Source organism: Cygnus olor, chromosome 2, assembly GCF_009769625.2.
Source record: "Cygnus olor isolate bCygOlo1 chromosome 2, bCygOlo1.pri.v2, whole genome shotgun sequence".
Lineage (NCBI taxonomy): Eukaryota > Metazoa > Chordata > Aves > Anseriformes > Anatidae > Cygnus > Cygnus olor.
The window spans coordinates 95,098,120-95,106,024 of NC_049170.1; the positions used below are offsets into that span (position 1 = coordinate 95,098,120).

Consider the following 7,905-nt stretch of genomic DNA (forward strand, 5'->3'; position numbering starts at 1 on the left):
AGAACACTCACATTTGTACTCACCCTAATAGATTTATGCTCAATATTCTGGCTCACAGCTGAGGTGGCTGAGTTTGACAGCACATCAAATTCAGAAAGGTCTCAGGCACTAAAAAGCCAGCACCTTCTTCCAGCAGGTTGTACTGATAATCTTGCCGTACATTTAGAATAAGGAAATCAGGACCTAAGCAGCATGGTGGTTTAGACAACTAACAAGTAGAAGACTGCTAAAGCTAAGGACCCAGAAGCGAGTGTCTGAGAAAGGAAATAAATTTTATCCAAACTGTTTTTTTTGTTTTGTTTTGTTTTGTTTTCTGTAAGAATTGTCACCTGTAGCAATATCAGCTTAACTCAAGATGATTTTAAACTTTCAATTGTCAAACAATTAAGTATAAGAATACTTATACCAAATGAGGGTAAATAATATCTCACATTTTTGATTTGAATATGCATTAAGCAGTAAAAAGAATCCTTTAAATACAACAAATATTTAGAATGTTTGTCAGCAAGAAACAAAGAGAAAATGAGCTAATTTTTAAGTGTTGTGCAGAAAATTTAAAGGCATAACCTCTTTATAGTCAGTCTTATAATACCAATTATTTAGTGTAATGCTCCTGCAATATGTTTAAGCAGATTCTTTTTTAAAACATGAAGTAGTCAGGCCAGTTACTCTAGCTTGTCTTTGCTACTGTGGCCTAGAGGCAGGTATTTGCATTACCCTCCAGCCGTGCCTTTCCTAAGGTTCCGGGCATACTCTGGCCTCCAGAAAGTTTGCAATCTGGAAGGCAGGGCCCAAGTCCATTACACTCAATGCATTATGCTACCAATATTTTATTTTTTAAGTATAAGGGTAGAAGATTCCTGACAACAGTTCCAGCAGTCGGTCCAGAGATGGTAAAGTATGACCACTGTACCCCTAACATGAATTCCCCCAGTATCTACAGGACGGTGAGTCAACCTATGCTGCACTTTTGTAAGGGCCAACTCTGCCCAGTCCTGCCAAGAAGAAAAGGCAAAGTATAAAATTATATTGGCTAGACAGAGCAGGTATCATTGCCTGGGAAAGCTTCTCTTTCTCATGTTGTTAACATAAGCTTTAAATTCAGTGATAAATAAAGTGTGAAGGAGAGTCCTGGATATCAAGCCTGAGGAAAGACAAGTTATAATGATTCCATATTAGCTGTTAAAAACCTCATTCAAGACACAAGATCCAGGATTTTGCAGCAGTGCACAGTGTCTCAGGCTTCATAAAAACACATATTCAAGGTTTTAATTAGCACTGTGACAGTTTTGAAACTGCTGTCAATCAATCTTTGGAAAAAAAAAAAAAACCACTTGTCAAGTTTGCATGCCCAGTGAGAGTTAAATTGAAATTAAAGTGAATTTTAAAAGATGGGAAATAATTAGGGCACCAAGAAAAAGAAGCCAGAGAAAAAGAAAACTGCAAGAGAAATATGTTACTAATTATGGTTTTTACTTTTTCTAATTAATCCTCATTCCAGTCCCAGCACACCTTTAATAAAATTAATGAATGATTATACAGGGAGTGTTCTACTGTTCAATATTTGGTTATGCAGATTGGCCACACCAAGTGCATCCATAGAAGCTTGCCCAAATGACCACGAATGTGCCCATCGGAAATGCAGAAGAATGGTCTGCACTATACAAATGGGATTCCCAAGCTCCTATGTACAGTTTATTAGCATATTCACACAGCTCAGTTTCAAGTGCAAAGGCAAAGTTGTGTATTCCCTAAAGCCTGCTCAAGAAGATTACAGAGGATGTTCGCATAGAACAAAAAAAACATATCAGCATCAAACATTTCCATTCTCCCATGCAAAAGCTGGAATCTGTGAGGACTGGAAACATTAGCTCATGAAAGAGAATTGTGGGGGGGAAAAAAAAAAAGACATAAAACAAGTGTGAGGCAGGCAAACGAAACAGTAAGCTAACACAGACTGCAGAAAGAAAAAGCAACAAGGGAGGGAAACAGAGGAAAACCTGATATTGTGTTCTTCAGCCAGGTGAAATGAATGCACCAGAAGCCCTCACAGAAGACAAGCAGGACTTTATTTCACTAAAGCCAAAATGGTCAAGCATTGTCATATCTCCTTAGGCTGCCACATTCAGAGATATACATACCTGGGAAGCAGAGAATGTGCACACATGCACATAGAAACACTGACAAAACATACAAAATGTCCTATGTAAATATAGACAAGAAACCCTTTATCTGCAAGGCTAGTACACAAATGCAGTGTGATTTATACTTTTTCAAGCAACCAGCTGTTAAGGGTACCTACCTGAAATGTCTATTGCTTTAAGGCAAAGATACTGATGCTATTGTCTCTGCATAGGTCTATAAACAGAATGAAATTACGTACCAGTGAATAGTGATATCTGTAACTGCTGCAGCTGTCCTAAAACATGGTTAATACTGTACGTCTGACTCACTCTAAGCAAAAGTAGCATCCTTCTGGCAATGCTATGTGAACTCGTACCTGAAGATTAGGTGGCAAGTAATAGAGAAGGAAAATGCTGCATCCAGCCACCTAGTGAAGGGGTTCAGTTCCCACACATTGCCCTATTTCAGAAGCCCTAGCTTTATCATTAATGTGAGGCTGTTCAAAAGTGATGGTGCATAATACAAATGTTCTAAAAATAAAATAAAAAAAAACACTGACAAGGGCAAGCTTTATCCTACAAAATTTTTTACTATAAACTCAGACAAGCTGCTCTTGCAGTGTCTCCATGCATTCATGGAGTTCTACTTCTGGGGAAAAAAAAATTTAAATAGTGACATACAGTACTCTGGAGAAGTCTGTGTGCTTTCCATGTTGTCTCACAGTCAAGCCCTCCAGAGGAAAAGCTCTTAGAGGAAAAGAAAGGTGATGTCCTTCCCAGCCTTTTCCACTTCTTCTCCTACCTAGAAAATGCTAAGAGTTCAGAGTTGCTTAAATATGAAACAAAATGCTACTCTATGATATTGATATAAGTAAGTCAGACGCAGTCTCGTTCACACCCTTCATACTTAAAATCTTATTGAGTACATGAAAATAAGTCCAGGATGTCTCCATGGCTCACTATACATCTTAATAATTCTGCAGCTTGCCCATAAGATGAATCAACAAGCCACATTGCCTCCCACATCTTCTTTCTTTCTTTTTTTCTAAGCCTCTTTTTTTTTTTTTAATCCTTACTTTCTCTCTTATTTCCCATGGTAGAGATGCTAGACCATCAAGGGAGATCCTCAACCAAACAGCCTCCTGCAATGCTCCCAGTGAAACTGTATTTTATCTCACCTTTTAAACAATAAGGGTATCGTTGCTTTTAACACATACCTAAGATATAAATAGCCCAAGTCTGAACTCGTTTTTCTCAAGAACCATTTTGAAACAAGGTCACTGCATTAAAATTTTATTTTACAAAAATGATAATTTATTTCCCCAAAAGGCGAATGTTATTGTAACATTTCTTGGCAGGGTGGTTCCACCTCCTTCAGAATGACTGCTGTTAAACATTTTTTGCAAGGGTATAATTAGATACATCACAATGTTATAGTCAGTTTCACAAACAGGTACTGCTAGAACTACTGATACACCAACAGCTTTCCATGACCCCTATCTGCCTTTATGCGTGTATAGTTCTGCAGCTGCCAAATATATACTTTACCTGAAAACGTACTGCGAACTGAAATTATATCAACTGCTTAACTTATCCCTGTGTGTTAAGGCTGTATTTGCTGCAACTTCCAATATATATACTGTTAAAAATATGTTTTGAAAATGTAACCTTTAGTGCCTACTGTTTTATGAGATATGTCACTCAAAACAAGTCCAGACAAATATTGTGACACTTGAGTTCTTCATTAGAATAAATACTGATCCACACAGTTTTTCTTTTGTGTGTAGGGAGTAAAGCATCAGATAGCTCCAGAAAGTCAATTAAAGGGAGAGACGGTGCATCTTAATCACAGGGCTTTTCCTATCTATTTTTTCCAGTAGTTACTTAAAACCGCTAACTTGAAATCACAGTCACACGCTGTCTTCAGAAGTTCACTCAATCAAAGGGCCAAGCTCTGAGTAATCAAAGATCTTAAATCACTGGAGCTCCCAACATCAGCCACAGGAGGATTAAAAATCCAGTAGCCAGAACTCAATTCTTCGATCTAGCGAGCACCAACGCATTATGAGAAGTCCCTAAAGCCCTAGATCACAGCCCAGCCTTTGCCTACTGTGGAGCTAAGTGGAAACCGTCTTTAATTCCTTAGGAGATCCTATCTTGCCAGATGAAAATAGATATTGGCCTCTGTGTGTAGGATGATTAGAAGAATGGAAGAGGATTAAACAAGATGCAAGGGGAAAGGCTCAGAGTGGCTCATTTACATGGTATTACCGCTGACAGATAGGTGTTAACAGAACAAAGCAACCTAAAGGCAAAACTGTATCTGAATTAAAGCTGTATTTATTTACTGAAGTTATAAAGGGATTAAGTCCTGTTTATTTTACCACATCCAGCACTGTTTTATCTATTAAGCACTTTGATGCTTACTCAATCATTCTGTGTCATGCATTGCACAGCTGTTTGGGGATGTGTTTATCTTCATTTAAAACAGAAGCTTTTAAATGTTTCAGACATAAAATATAGATGCTAATGGCAAGTTAAACATGCACGGCTGTCTGCTTGTCTCCCAAAATAGAGACATTTTTAAAACAGACAATGGGAAAATTAAAAAGCACATTCATAAGTACTTTGTAGATTGCTGACAGGAAGAATCAAGTACAGGACAGCATGTGTCACACACACGTGTGAACACAAAGGCAGTGTCACTAACAGAGTCATTGCATTTCTATTCATTTCTAGTTATTTGGAAAGCTTTCATAAGGCAGGGAAATAATTTAGTAAAAATTCCAGCCAACCCAAATGACCAGTCTTTATGGCAATTAATAAGATTTCTCAAAAGGCAGCTTGATGTTTCATAAAGGAGCTCCCTTTTTGCTCTGGCTGGAGCTCTGTAACAGCTGCTCCCAAGTGACCTCAAGGGACAACAGAAACTTTTCCCCCTCTGCCAGCAACACCACAAAATCAGTTATTTGTAAGGCCCAGTGCTGCTTGATTACTCTTACACCCTTTACCCGCCTCATTTACCATCCTAAGCTTGCACATGACCTCTGACAGCCAGTCTTCCCATTTCCCTTCATCCAACCTTCCAAGTGCCTTTTCTTCCTAACCATCCCAGCCCCTCCTTATTATCCTCTGGGAACTGAAAAGCTACCTGTGCCACTCACCTGGCCCTTCCCTTCCTGCACTACAACAGACCTGCTTTTCTTCTCTCTCCTTCTCTTCCTGCTCACTGCAGTAAGATCCCATTGCGAAGGCAATGTTTGTGTCACAGCCCAAACTTAACCAACACATTTTGCATGAAGTGCAGTGAGAATGGTGAGAAGAGAGAGGAGGAGATGAAGACCAAGGCATAGAAAATCTTTCAGAGTCTCATTTTGCAGTCCCGTACAGAACTACCACTGCTCAGTGCTATTACAGGTTTGCCTGCTTGTACTCCCTGCAAGAATATATTTACAAAGTCATTAGGAATCACTTGAATGCAGTCCCAGTCTTATTAATCCTGTCAGCGACATCGAGACTTTTGTCTTCTGATGCTCCACTTTCTGGTTTCAGCTGGGGCAGAACTGAAGTGGTAAGAGGCTGTGGGAATAGGCTTTTGCATGATTTTGTTCTCAGCAGAGAAAAAAAGAGCAGGTAAAAGAAAATGGAAAATAACTGCTGTCCCAAATAGTACAAAAAATAGTAACATGTTTCTATAGTCTGAACACTCAGCTCCCTACAAACCCACAGCTAATATTACTTGACACTGTACCCTAGACACATTATGAGAGGCCCACTCTAGATGAAATAGAGGCAAAGCTAGCTGCTTGGTAGGAACAGCTTCCACGTACTGCTAGGAAAAGCCGTGCTTCTTTTGTTAATAAAGTATTCCACTCCTTTTTGCAGAAGGCTTATTACTCATAAGAAGCTAGCCATGCTGGCAAGTAGAAGTCTGTGCAAATACAGATGAAGCCAAGCCCCATGTCCCAGAAATGTTATGATCAAATGGGCAAGAAAAAGAAAACACGCACATACACCCTAACACAAACAACAACAAAAATGCACAGAAGACATAAGTAATAGATTCAGTCCTGCCTTCAGAAAGCACCTGGGAACCTTCATGTCACATTGGGCAAGTTGCCCCTTCTTTATAAAGTGTCTAGCAGCACGCCTGTAGCTGGGTTCATATCTCCATGGTCACCACAATTAGGTCCTTCTTCCAGTCACCTGAACTCTCTCGACTTGCTTCTCGACTGTCCCAAGCACTTTCTGCAGTAATGTTCTCGACCTCGCCTGCAGCTGAAACATGACCTACTTACACTCGATTTTGAAAGATAGTGTGACCCTGTCATTGTTGAAGATTTTTTCTCAGTAGTGCAGTTTCTTGTATTCTCCTACAAGATCAGACTCCACCATTAATACTTTAGATGTGAATACCGGCCCTGTTACGTCAGGTACACTATTATGCACAAAGGAAACAAGATTGAAGTAAACAAGATTTCCAGGCATTAAATAATAATAAAAGAACCCAGAGACTTTAACTAGCCTTTTTATAGAGCTTCAATGCCTCTTAAAATAAATAGGTCAGTGTTGATAGAAGGACTGGGCTCTGATTTATCCTTCTATATTTTCAGAACACTTTCCAGCATGCAAGCAGAATACAAAGGAAAACCACAGGCCTATCTGTTCATGCTTCTCTTGCCTTAGTATTGATATTAATGCCAACAAAATTAGTAATTTGACAATTAGTTTTCCACTTACCTGAAAAGACATGAAAGGCAGAGAGAAAGTAGTTTAACTAGATTATAATGTGGCTGTGACAAGTCAGGTTCCTGTCATGTTATAGCCTTCCAACTTTAACATTTTCATGTCTGCTTGGCAGGTTATTAAAATAAATGAGGGTGTGTTGGACTGCTGTTGCACTTTTCTCTAATGGGAGTTCAGGAATTTGCAAGCCACTACCGTAAATTGACCGATCGTGAAGTCTGAAAGAAGTTGGCTAAAGTGGACAATTAGGAGCATTTCTCCACAGCTGAGTGAAATATTCCTTGTTATTTTAATAATTCAGGCACAGGCTAATTTTCGGAGGCTGAGTTTGTCAAGATAATGTGCCTTGTGCTTGTCTGCTTGTCATTTTTAACTCAATCCCACATGTTACAGGTGCAGTCTAGCTTACAAAACAGGCAAATCACTCACAGTGAAATTTGCATATGGAATATAGATATATTGTACTAAAGAAAAACAGTCCAAGAAGTCAACAGATAGCTGTGATAGGAATGCACATGACAGTAAAAACTTTTGATGCTACATAGCTGTTGTAGCCCTCTTTATGCTGGTATAATTAAAGGCATTATTTGGCAGTATGCATACACAAATATGTATAACGTGAACCATCATGTAGATTTCTGCAGTAAAGAGAGATGGTAAGGCCACAGGATTCCCATGTGGCATGCAGATGTCCTGGGAAGACTCGGTTGCTTTTTTCAACTTAAAACATCTTGATGTCAAAGAATGTGGAACATGCAGGACTCAACTGAGAGGGTGAAGTCTTCTTTATAAAAGATGAAGTGGGTTCTGTAGGCATTATTAAACCCAGCTTCTGAATGCTAAGACTGCACTATTGAGACAGCATTTTGGAACCTTCCGTTCTCTTTTCTTCTCTATGTCACTTACCAGTTGCTGCCTCTCTGAGAGGCAGTGGGAATGGCCTTCTCACCATGCATTTCTCTCTCATTTTCTCAGACTGGATTTCTAGCCTAACCCAAGCACATACAGAGGTGGAAGAGAAACTCTTTAACCTTCT

The 7,905-nt window shown here is 39.2% G+C and overlaps 1 long non-coding RNA gene across 1 annotated transcript in view; it reads right to left on the bottom strand.

Moving 5' to 3' along the window:
* The window catches only part of LOC121066359, a 45,194-nt gene extending 42,659 nt beyond the window's left edge, over positions 1-2,535 (bottom strand). Inside the window, exons 1-2 of the long non-coding RNA XR_005817708.1 lie at positions 2,501-2,535; positions 2,303-2,358 (exon numbers count right to left, since the gene is read on the bottom strand). This is a non-coding gene — a long non-coding RNA (uncharacterized LOC121066359). The remainder of the gene's footprint in view (positions 1-2,302; positions 2,359-2,500) is intronic.
* Positions 2,536-7,905: the final 5,370 nt, after the last annotated feature.